This window comes from Chiloscyllium plagiosum, unplaced genomic scaffold (genome assembly GCF_037043375.1).
Source record: "Chiloscyllium plagiosum isolate Xiang-an unplaced genomic scaffold, Cpla_swu_hap1 HiC_scaffold_10, whole genome shotgun sequence".
Taxonomy (NCBI): Eukaryota; Metazoa; Chordata; class Chondrichthyes; order Orectolobiformes; family Hemiscylliidae; genus Chiloscyllium; species Chiloscyllium plagiosum.
In genome coordinates this window covers 24679357-24691785 of record NW_028270148.1, presented here as the reverse complement: position 1 = coordinate 24691785, position 12429 = coordinate 24679357, and the positions used below count along the sequence as shown (strand labels likewise).

The 12429-nt window shown below is 43.1% G+C and overlaps 1 protein-coding gene across 1 annotated transcript in view; it reads right to left on the bottom strand.

Annotated features, from left to right (window-relative positions):
• LOC122553170 (neuroblast differentiation-associated protein AHNAK) overlaps positions 1–10992 on the bottom strand; it is a 106169-nt gene extending 95177 nt beyond the window's left edge. The window contains exon 1 of the mRNA XM_087991217.1: positions 10722–10992. The gene's annotated coding sequence lies outside the window, so the exon portion shown is untranslated. The remainder of the gene's footprint in view (positions 1–10721) is intronic.
• Positions 10993–12429: the final 1437 nt, after the last annotated feature.

The following is a 12429-nucleotide window of genomic DNA, read 5'->3' as shown; positions in this document are numbered from 1 at the left end:
AGAATTTCAACACCTTCCAGGACAAAGCAACTGCTTGATTGGCACATTATCCACTACCCTAAAGTTTCATTCATTTCACTACTGAGGAACAATGTCAACAGTGTATATCACATTCAAGATACAATGCACCAACTCGTGAAGCCTTCTTCAACAGGACTAACTAAACCCACAGTGTCTGCCATCTATAAGGAGAAGGGCAGCAGGGTATACAGGAATACAATCAGCTAGCAGTTCAGTTCAAGCCACACATCAGACGGACTTGGAGCAGCATTGCTGTTTCTTCACCATTGCTGGATTAAAATCCTGGAATTCCATTCCTTACAGCACTGTGGATGTGCCTACACAATATGGTTTGCAGTAGTTTAAAAAGATATCTGTCCATCACCATCTCAAAGACAATTAGGGATGCTGCATTAGCAAACAATATGAACTTCCTGCGAAAATAATACACTTTAAAAAGATATGGGTGAGAGTAATACTTTGTTATTCAGTGTGGCCAACTAAGAAAAAGAGGGAGATGTTTATTGAAGATGTGGAGCACACACATTCAAGCAATTGTTTTCCCTGCCTTCCTTTCCCAGAGGATTTGGAAATTTGTATCTGATTACAATGTTCTTCACTGATTTAGTGCTCTCTGGGCATAGATTGTGCTTCCATGTTCATAACTTGCATGAAATTGGGCCAAGACATGTAAAGTGACTGCTGCTCACTTAACTATTTGACCTTCACTCTTTTGCAGTATGCAGTATGTATGGTTCAATTCCTACCTCAGGTGACTGACTGTGTGGAGTTTGCACATTCTCCCCATGTCTGCGTGGGTTTCCTCCGGGTGCTCCGATTTCCTCCCACAGTCCAAAAATGTGCAGGTTAGGTGAATTGGCCATGCTAAATTGCTCTGTAGTGTTAGGTGAAGGGGTAAATGTAGGGGAATGGGTCTGGGTGGGTTGTGCTTCAGTGGGTCGGTGTGGACTTGTTGTTTCCACACTGTAGATAATCTAATCTAAGTTATAATTACCAATTCGGGCAGAGAAGCTTTGAAGATATTTAATGGTCCTTAGTCTGGGATAGATAATTGCAAGGGTAGTTTTTGCAAGGAAGAAGATCATTGTTCATTAAAATTAATAGAAGTTGTGAATTAAACATGTGAAATATTTATCTTAACAAAACAACAGAATCATTCACTGTGTCTCTTAATTATAATTTGTAACTGTGAAGTTTTGAAAGAAATCCAATCAGATGTATATTGACCACAAAATTAATGACACCATTTCCATGATGGTGAGAAAAGTTCAGGGTGGGGGGATAGTTACTTAAATATTTCCTTCTTAAGCAGTTTCATGGGATCAAAGAAAACTTGGTTCCACTCTGGTTCAATAGGTTCTGAGTGTTGGTGCTAATTCAAATGCATGACCTGAAGATTCCGTCACATATGGGGTATGGTGTTGATCGAAAGGTCATGTAGACAAGTTGTTTAGGGATTTGTGGTGCAATCTCCAGTACCAGGACTTTGCCTCTGTGTGTTTCCAAGGAAATCTCTCAACGTGTCCTGTGCCATCCCAAATGAACCTTCTTCATCCCAGTGAGATAGTGGGGATGTTTGACATTTTCAGGGTTGTTTCGAGTACAACCCGAAAGTGTTTCTGCTGTCCATCTGGGAGTCTCCTGCTGTGACTGAGTTCTGAACAGACAAGATGCTTCAGGAACCTAGTGTCAAGCTACTTAAAAATGTCATCAACAAACTACACATGCATAGGCAACACATATTAGAGTGCATGAGCTTGTTCACTTGAGTACCACAGTGCAACTGGGAGCCTTATTTGAAAATCACTCTTGCTGCGTTCTTTTCCTGACCTATGGCAATGAAAATAGCAGTAGTCGCTAGCTCCGCATGTTTTTTTCTGGCACTCTTTATGGGTCAGGAACAAGAAGAATGCTTCCCATCAAACCTTCAAAGAAACTTGGCCCCCTCCTCAATCAGTCGATTTGACCCCTAAATACTCCACCACTGCTATTGGCGCCCTTCCATCCCAGATAATTTTGTTATATCCCACAATCTCATAATCCCTAGCACCCAACCAAGACTAATTCCTCAATCATCTTGAACAGCTGGCAAGCAGGAAGCCAAATTTAAGAAGTGATAATGGAATCCTACGTTAGGTTCAGTAGGCATTTCCCATCTATGGCCTTGTGGAGGTCTTTGATCTCCCCTATACTCTGCCCATAAATATTAGGGTTACTGTAATTATTGGCATGTTTCATATTGGAATCAGAAAGAGACTGAGACATGACCCAAAACTAACGTTAGATGTTTCCACTGATATAGGGAGATTTGGTTACTCACCACAGAACAACGGAAAAAAATAGACTCTTGGGGAATAATAGCAGTACTTCATGAGGAACAAGGAGAACCTGACCCTAGAAGTGCAGCACAGAGAATTTTAACAGGTTCCTGAAATAGACAGTGCAAAGCATTTAACTGAATTTTCACCACAAAGACAGGAAAGAGGAACTGGATTTGTTTTGGGATTAAAAAAACCTCTTCTGGTGAGAAACTGATTAAAGTTCAGATTTTCATCAGGGGAAATCCTAAGTTCCAATGGAGATGGGATTCCTTTTCTTTGTGCCAGTGGAGTTGGCGTGGGGGAATCAAAAATGGTCAGATTTAGCATGTGACTTATCTCTGATGTGATTGGTTAGCCTGAAGGGGAGGTCTGTGGCTTGACCAAAGTTTGTCACTGGATGAAATCCAAAGAATGCATGTTAGGTGAATTAGCCATGTAGTTTTCAGGGATGCATAGGTTGGGTGCATTAGTCAAGGGTAAATGTAGAGTAATATAATAAGGGGATAGGTCTAGGTGGGTTATTTTTCTGCGGGTCGGTGTGGACTTGTTGGGGCAAATGGCCTGTTTCCACACTGTAGGGATTCTATGATGATTCTATGAGTGGGAAGTGACATAATCATAGGTGAGGCAGGGGCCTTGAGGCTCCTTACTTCATTGATATAGACCTACATCTAACACTGGAGACCATGAAGGAAAGGAAGAAAGATGGCAGGAGACACCTTGCTCTGCAGTAGGGGTACCTCCCAAATCAGTGTCAACTGCTCTTATCTCCTGATTGGCTAACTTCATCCAGTCCCTTATCATCCCCAGGGTCCACAGTAGGTTGACCAGCTCCAGCAAAGAGTTTATTTTGGCACAGGAAGATTACCTGTAAGAGTAGTGGGTGTTAAAGTGCTGTGTGGATCATGTGAATGGTGGATGAGGTACAAAGTGCTGCCTGAGGAGTCAGAGTGTGGGGGAGGTGACAGGCCCATAGCTAACCACCAACTCCAAAGCTCCCATGTGATGTCCAAAATCTACCCCAACCCCAGTCACCTTACACCAGTCATGGGAATAAGTGGGCCCTATTCATGCACAGTAGAGACAAATGATCATATGGATATTGGGGACTAAACACATCCCAGGAAGGCTTGACACAGGGAGATTGATCAAATTACAGGACAGTCCCAGAAACTTTGGAACAGTTTGGCACCCTGGTTCCTGGAGGCTTATATGGTCGAGAGTGCTGAAGATCACAATGAACAAGACCTTTTCAGGCAGATAATGACAGGTACCACATGGCTAGTCCTGGCCTGGGAATCACATCTTCAGAAGTTCTATGTTGTTGTCCTACTGAGTAGGTGTAGACAGCACATCAATAGACATCTCTTCAAGGGAATTCTCTTGTCCCCTAGGTTCCACTAACATACAGGTTAAAGATCTGAAGCTGCCTGAATTGACAGGAGATGAAAGATTCATGACAGCTACAAGGAATGTTAGCATACATATGGAAGAAAATTTTGGTCATAGATCAGTTGAACATTGGGGAAGTGGAAGCCTTTCTTATTGTGCCATCTCACTCGTCTGTTATTAGGTGCTTTGGTGGCTACATGGGTGTGAATATGAAACCATGCACTGGGAAAATTCAGTGACGCAGCTATAACCCAATGCCCCTTACCCTGCAATGCCAAGTCTGTCATTAATTGAATGTATCATCTAGCTCTGGCTAAGTGGGCATCAGTTGTGGCATGCAGCTATTTTTGAGATGCTATTAAGATCTGCAGTTGACTGTTGGAAAGAGCCAGAGGTGAGGAAATTCAAAGCCACTGTAACTTTGACGGCCTAGCCTGGCATTGTGCTTTGTATTGTAAAGAACACCTATCTGCCTGCAATGCTGCAGTCTCCTGCAACACAGGTTCTGAGGCATCTCTGGAAATCTCCATATTTGGTGGTTGATTCTCTGTTGACAGTTTGGTCTCAGTTGCTTTCCTGTCTTTCCTTCCTTCTCCTGTGCACTTCTGGTGCCCAGCATCCTGCCTTTCCTGTGGAAGATGTTGCCCCTTATCACCACTGTGCCCAAAATCTGACATCTGTGCCCTTTTTGCCATCTGATACCCTTCTTTTGGGCATGTGGCTACCTCACTGTCCTTGGCAGCCTTTACAATTGCATTCCAGTCACCATTCAAATCCCAGGTGCTGAGAACCCACTGTCCCCGTCATGGGCAGCTCCAAGCGCACTGCCTGACTAAATACTGTGACCCTCTTTTTCCTGCACATTCTCTTATGAGCCCAGCTGATACTCTGGAACAGCCCTGACTGGCTCCTGATACTGTAGCCACATCTATCTCTCTCTCTTTCTCTCTCTCCAGATATTTCCTTTCTGAGGGGGTGGGGAACCTGTTCAGCCCTTGAAAAAAGTTAACATCTCAAACCTTGACAAGCTCTTAACAAGCTTTTAAATAGCTTCCATTAATAGAGTGGGATTCCTGTCACACCCTCTCTCCACCCTGCTAATTTCTGTTTTCACCGAGATCAGTGTCTGGAATGTGGCATCGTGCCCAGCACTGATATTTTCGGGGCCATCCCGCTTCTGTTCTTGACATTGGGTGGGTCCAATAATTCAGTCTATTGTGACAGATTGAAAGGAACTGACTCTCTATGGAGTGTGATCAGCCCTCGATATATATTATATTTCAATGTCTCAGAGAATGTCCAAACTCAACAGACCAGCCCAACAAACTCTACATCGGTCTTTCCAGCTGCAACAAAGACAAACAGGTATTACAGCTAGAAATGAAGCTCACTATGAGTCAGATGAAAGTTATATTCCCTTACTCTTGGGGCGGCACGGTGACTCAGTGGTTAGCACTGCTACCTCACAGTGCCAGGGTTTGATTCCCAGCCATGGAATATGGAGTATGCACATTCTCCCCGTGTCTGGGTGGGTTTCCTCTGGGTGCTCCAATTTCCTCCCACAGTCCAAAGATGTATAGGTTACATGAATTGGTCATGCTAAATTGCCCATAGTATCCAGACATATGCAGGCTAAGTGGATTAGGCATGGTAAATGCAGATTTGCAGGGATAAGGTAGGGGGATGGGTCTGGGTAGGATGCTTTTTTGGAGGATCGGTGTGGACTTGATGGGTTGAATGGCCTGCTTCCACACTGTAGCTTTTCAATACTTCGTACTTTTGAGCTATTCAGGGGTATTTTCCTTGTGGACAAATGATGTTAAGACTCAAATGGGGTCAAAGGTATGCACTCTGAGGAAAACAGTCACTCCCTGCAATCTTCCTTGAACGGCTGGTGAAGTTGATGTATGGACTCTTGAATCTGGAGAGCCAATAGGAGGCCCTCCTGCAGCAGGATGCTGTGACAGGTGAGGCCAGGAAAGATGCACCCAAAAATAAAAATGGCTGTTGGGACCAGTTCATCATTATTGGCAGAGTCTGGTGGGACTTCTTAAGGTGAACTGGGGCAGCAGTTCATCCCAAGGAGGCATTGGGAACCTTCAAGTCTACCTGGAAAGCTGGCCCTTTGGGTCTGCCAGTTGGTTACCTGCACCACCACCACCTGCTGAGACTTAATAGAACTTAAGAGGATCTTCTGTGACCAATCTCTCTTAATAAGTCATTCATAGACTCAATAGCCTGCTGCAGCGGGTCAGTAGTTCTGCTACCCCAATTTATCCCCTGCCACCTCACAGAAAATTGTGCAGGGCTGGGTGGAATCAGGAGGTCTGCACACCAGCTAATGCATAACATTCTCTGCCTGCTCCTATTACTGGTTAAAACTTCCAAGCACTGTCTTTGGTCCATGCCATGATTTTATCATCGCCACCAACTCTGTCTCTGGTAATTATCTGAGACTGACTCAGAAGTTCACAATCCAACTCAAAAATGAACTTTAAACCTCACATCTGTGTCATCACTGGAACAGTCCATTTTCACCGTTACAAGAAAGTCATACTCTTGCACTGTTTCATCCATGCCTTTGTAAATGGTAAACTTGATAATTCCAAAATCAGTCTGGCTGGCATTCATCCCCCAAAAATTTGAGTTCATCTAAACACTCGGATGTCTTTGTTCTGACTCGCATCTAGCCCCAGTCACCGATTACAATAAGCATTCCTGATTGCCTCTCAATCTGATGTCATCTTCATTTAAAAACTTTTACCTTGGTTTTCAAGTCCCCGTGGCCTTGCACTTCACAATCTTCCAGTCCCACAATTCTGCACTCCCACAATTTTGGTATCTTTTGTGCATCACCCATTTTCATCACCACTGGTGGCTCACTTCAGCTGCCAAGACTTTAAAATCTGTAATTCCTTCCCGACAACTCTCTGGCTGTCTCTTTTGTTCATTGAAGACATTCTTACAAAACTACCTCAACAGTAACTTATAATTATATAGCAGCTTTATAATGTAATCTCCCATCATGTTTTGCATAAGTATTACAAAACAAAATATGCCACTAACCCACACAAGAGATATTAGGTCAGAGGACCTAAAGCTTGGTTAACATGGTAGATATTAAAGAATGTCTTATAGTAGAAAGGTATGGTAGAGTGGCGGAGAGTTTGCATACCGACTTTGAATTCGAACAAATAAAATTAAAATTGGGGATGGAGAGAAGACCAAAATTAGAGAACAGATATCTAAGAGGTTGTGGGCTGGAGGAGATTACAGAGAAATGACATGGTGAGGCAATGGAGGAATCATAAAGCAAGAAGGCAACATGGTTTGATCAGGAACCAATGGTAAGCACAGGGAGACAGGAGAATAGATCTAGCTACAATTTAAGGAATGGATAGTAGAGTTTATTGATGACCTCGGGAGCAAAAGGTAGAAATAGGCCGTCTTAGTGATGACTTGATTACAAGGTTGGAATCACGTGATACTAAAAATGTGAACAAACTGGCTTAATTTCACACTGTTTCCGGAGAAGGAATGGAGTTGGTTGATAGGGAACAGAGTTTAGCATTTATTACTTTTGGTAATCTGTCTTAACATGTGGCTTAGTGTCAAATTTTATTTTGATAATGTTGTATATAAGTCTAAAAGGGTAAATACTTTATTGAGCAGAGTAAGCACCACCTACTGTGACGATGTTGAGGAGATTTCGTCAGAGTCAGCAAAAACCTTCGGAGACAGAGTTGGGGCTAGTGTGCTTCAGAGTCTTTATTGTAACAAAGGCTATAATCATGTAATTTGTAAACATTGGCAGTAACGCAATAAATTTCATATTGATTACTCAAAAAGACTCTTCTAGTTAGACCAGAAGGATGGATGTCCAAATCCACATTTGACCACTTCAGATTCGAAGGCAACTACACATAAAATGTAAGACTTCTATGAAGTGCACAAACAGGTTTTATTATACGTTAAAGGCAATATCACAATGCAAGTTTTTTTTATTGTAAGGCCAATATTTTGACACAAAGCCAAGACCAGATAACACATTTAAGGACAAAACAATGGCTCAGCGGTTAGCACTACTTCCTCACAGCACCAGGACACAGGTTTGATTCCACCCTTGAACGACTGTCTGCCTGGAGCTTGCGTGTTTTTCCAGTGTCTGTGCGGGTTTCTGTTCACAGTCCAAAGCTACGCAAGTTAGGTGGATTGGCCATGCTAAATTACCCCGTGTGTTCAGGGATGTGTGGGTTAGATGTGTTAACTATAAAAAATGCAGATTTTTAGGGTAGGGGGATGGATCTGGGTGGGATGCAGTTCAGAGGGTTAGTGTGCAGTTGTTGGGTTGAATGGTCTGTTTCCACACTGTAGCAATTCTATGTTTATTAATAAGCAGGTCAAGTTTCAGCTACACCATCATACTAAAGTTGCAACTGAGAATTAAACTTTACATAACCTATATTCAAGATCAATGATTGTTGATGACGCATTCATACTTAAAGTTAATTTTACTTTGAACAGTGAGATGTGTCAATATTATAGTCATAGAGAAGTACAGCACAGAAGCAGACCCTCAGGTCCAACTCGTCCATGCCAACCAGATATCCAAAATTAATCTAGTCCCATTTGCCAGGACTTGGCCCATATCCCTCTAAACCCTTCCTATTCATATACCCATCCAGATGCCTTTTAAATGCTGCAATTGTAATACCCTCCACCACTTCCTCTGGCAGTTCATTCCACTCACGCACCACCCTCTGCGTGAAAAGGTTGCCCTTTGGGTCCCTTTTATATCTTTCCCCTCTCACCCGGATCCTGTGCCTTCTGGTTCTGGATGCCCTCACACCAAGGAAAAGACCTTAGGTAAAAACAATGACTGCAGATGCTGGAAACCAGATTCTGGATTAGTGGAGCTGGAAGAGCACAGCAGTTCAGGCAACATCCAAGGAGCAGTAAAATCGATGTTTCGGGCAAAAGCCCTTCATCAGGAATACAGGCAGAGTGCCTGAAGCGTGGAGAGATAATTGAGAGGAGGATGGGGGTGGGGAGAAAGTGGAAATGACCTGGGAGTTGCAGTGGGAGAGGGACTCCCTGAGATTCTTGTAGAGAGAGGAGGAACACTTCTTCAAGGCAGGCATCCTTGCAAGAGGATTCGCAGTGGGGTTAAAATCAACTTGGTAAAAACAATGACTGCAGATGCTGGAAACCAGATTCTGGATTAGTGGTGCTGGAAGAGCACAGCAGTTCAGGCAGCATCCGAGGAGCAGTAAAATCGACGTTTCGGGATTGCCCCATTTTATCAAGATCTCAGTATAATCTGAGGTAACCATCGCTGTCCACTACACCTCCAATTTTGCGATCATCTGCAAACTTCCTAACTATATCTCCTATTTTCCCATCCAAATAATTTATATAAATGACAAAAAGTAGGGGACCCAGCACCGATCCATTGGTCACAGGCCTCCAGTCTGAAAAACAATCCTCCACCACCACCTAGTTCTTTTTGTATTCCATGAGATCTAACCTTGCTAATCAGTCTCCCATGGGGAACCTTGTCGAACGCCTTACTGAAGTCCATATAGATCACGTCCACCACTCTGCCCTCATCAATCCTCTTTGTTATTTCTTCAAACAAAACTCAATCAAGTTCATGAGACATGATTTCCCACGCACAAAGCTATGCTGACTATGCCTAATCAGTCCTTGCCTTTCCAAATACATGTAAATTCTGTCCCTCAGGATTCCCTCCAACAACTTGCCCATGAACGATGTCTGGCTCACCAATCTGTAGTTCCCTGGCTTTTCTGTAGCTCCTGTCTTAAATAGTGGCACCATGTTAGTCAACCTCCAGCCTTCGGGCACTTCACCTGTGACTATCGATGATATAAATACCTCAACAAGGGGTCCAGCAATCACTTCTCTAGCTTTCTACAGAGTTCTAGGGTATATCTGATCAGGTCCTGGGGATTTATCCACTTTCATGCATTTGAAGACATCCAGCACCACCCCCTGTGTAATTTGGACATTTTTCAAGATATCACCATCTATTTCCTCACATTCTATATCTTCCAATTCCTTCTCCACGGTAAACACTGATGCAACACTCATTTAGTATCGCCCCATCTCTTGCAGCCCCACACATAGGCTGCCTTGCTGCTGTTTGAGGGGAGAAGCAGCATCCGAAGAGCAGGAAAATCAATGTTTCGGGCAAAAGCCCTTCATCAGGTATCTTGATGAAGGACTTTTGCCCAAAACGTCGATGTTCCTGCTCGTCAGATGCTGCCTGACTTGCTGTGCTTTTCCAGCACTACTGTAATCTTGCGTCTCATCTCCAGCAACTGCAGTACCCACTTTCACCTAGCTGATCTTTGAGGGGCCCTATTCTCTTCCTAGTTACCCTTTTGTCCTTAATGTATTTGTAAAAACCCTTTGATTTCTCCTTAACCCTATTTGCCAAAGCTATCTCATGTTCCCATTTTGCCCTCCTGATTTCCATCTTAAGTATACTCCTACTGCCTTTATACTCTTATAAGGATTCTTGTTTGTCTATACCTGACATATGCTTCCTTCTTTTCCTTAACCAAAATCTCAATTTCTCTAGTCATCCAGCATTCCCTACACCTACCAGCCTTTCCTTTCAACCTAACAGGAATTAACTGTCTCTGGACTCTGGTTATCTCATTTTTGAAGGCTTCCCATTTTCCAACTGCCCCCAATCAACTTTTGAAAGTTCTTGCCTAATATCGTCTTAATTTCTGTATGCAAATCACCTTCCTGTTCCCCCAATCTGGATATATTTCTACGATTGACAATCATTTGCAGTTTAGTTAAATGACAAACACTACAGATTTGAAGCTCTGATGTTATTATACTTTGTTACCAATTGAATTTAATAACAAGTACTGAAAAAATGGAATGGACAAAGATAATTAAGTTCATCTATATATTCCAATCCTGCTTTTGAAAAAATATTCAATTTCATACCTTATATGTAGCAGAAACATAACTTCAGCTTTGGGGAAACTAAATTCGTAAAGTAGTTGGAACGCTGGAATTCTGAAGTTGCAAAATTGCCTGAGGTATTTACACAAAGAGGCTGTCCACACGTAGCTACAGGGTCAAGTATCAAGAGAATACAGGTTCGTTTAGCCGGAGAACTGAAAACAATAAGTTTAAGTAATGTCTTTGTTAGAGATTTGAATGATTTTTGTATTTCTCCAGATCAGTCACCTGAGGACTGTCAACTGAGAGGGACGATGGGGTTGCCTTCCTCTGTTCAGCAGCACCAAACGTTTGTCTCCATCCTGTGTCTGATCCATGATGACATGTAAGCAGTGATCCTATGTAACAGGTCCAAATCAAATTTGGATCAGGGCCAAGCAAGGCTGTGTCACTGCAACGATACTCTTCTCAATCTTTGTTAAACTGGAGTGGAGCTAATCCACAGAACAAATGGGAACTTGTGTAAACTCTGCCACCTGCAGGCCAGTTCCAATATCATCGCGTCCTGTGTAATTGAACTACAGGGTGCGTATGATGCTTTACATCTACACACCAAATTCCAAGCCCATATCAACATCTTCATCGAGGCTTATGAAAGCATGGGCATTGCACTAAACGGTCATGAAACAAATACACTCTAAAAACATGCTGTTATCACACTGCACTGCCTTGCAGTTATCACCAACGATAAAAAGGCCTTAGATAAGTGGATCACTTTCCATAGCTTGGGAAAAACAATTATCGACAGCAAAGTCCAACACTGCCTTCACTGTATAAGTGTAGACTTCAGTCACCTGAGGTGTGTCTGAAGACAGGAATCTCAGACCTGGTCCCAAGCTGATGATCTGTAGAGCAACACTGACACCTGCCCTGCTATATGACTTAGAGACATGGACTCGTACAGCAGATACCTCAAAACCCAGGAGAGGTAACAACAGTGTTACCTCTGCAAGCTGCTGTAAATTCATTGCCAGGATAGGTACACCAATGTAAGCGTTTTCACTCGAGCCAACAGTGAAACATTGACTACTCTCAATGAGCTCTGCTGGGCAGGGCACATTGTCCATATACATGGCCTGACATTCCTGAAGCTTTTGCCCAAAATGTCGATTTTCCTGGTCCTCGGATGCTGCCTGACCTGCTGTGCTTTTCCACACCACTCTAATCTAAATTCCTGAAGCATGCTCTATTGGAGCTTCAGTACAGTAAGTGAGCCACAGTGGGGCAGAGGAAATGCTTCACGGACACCCACAAAACCCCCTAGAACAAAGCACAGCATTCCCATCAACACCTGGGAAATCTGTCCCAAGATTGCCCAAAGGCAAAGAACAGCATCTGTGACGAATCTGCGCACCTCAGGTCTTATCACCAATAGCAAGCTGAAGTGAAACATTGATAAAGGAATGCATGGCAACCTGGGAATCCCATCCTCACAACCAACACCTGCCCCACTTGTGACAAGAGACTGCTATGGAAGCTCCATCTTTGTTCATTGTAGATTTTTTATTACCAGTGGTGTACAGGATGGTGGGGATGGTTGAATGACAGGCACTGAATATATCAGCCCATAATTGTATTAAATAGCAGGGCAGGATGAATAGTCTACTCATATTCCTAAAAATAGAGAATAAGCAAGGGACCATAGTTAGAGGAGAATAGATACCTTGGAAGGTTGTAGAGCTGGAGGAGT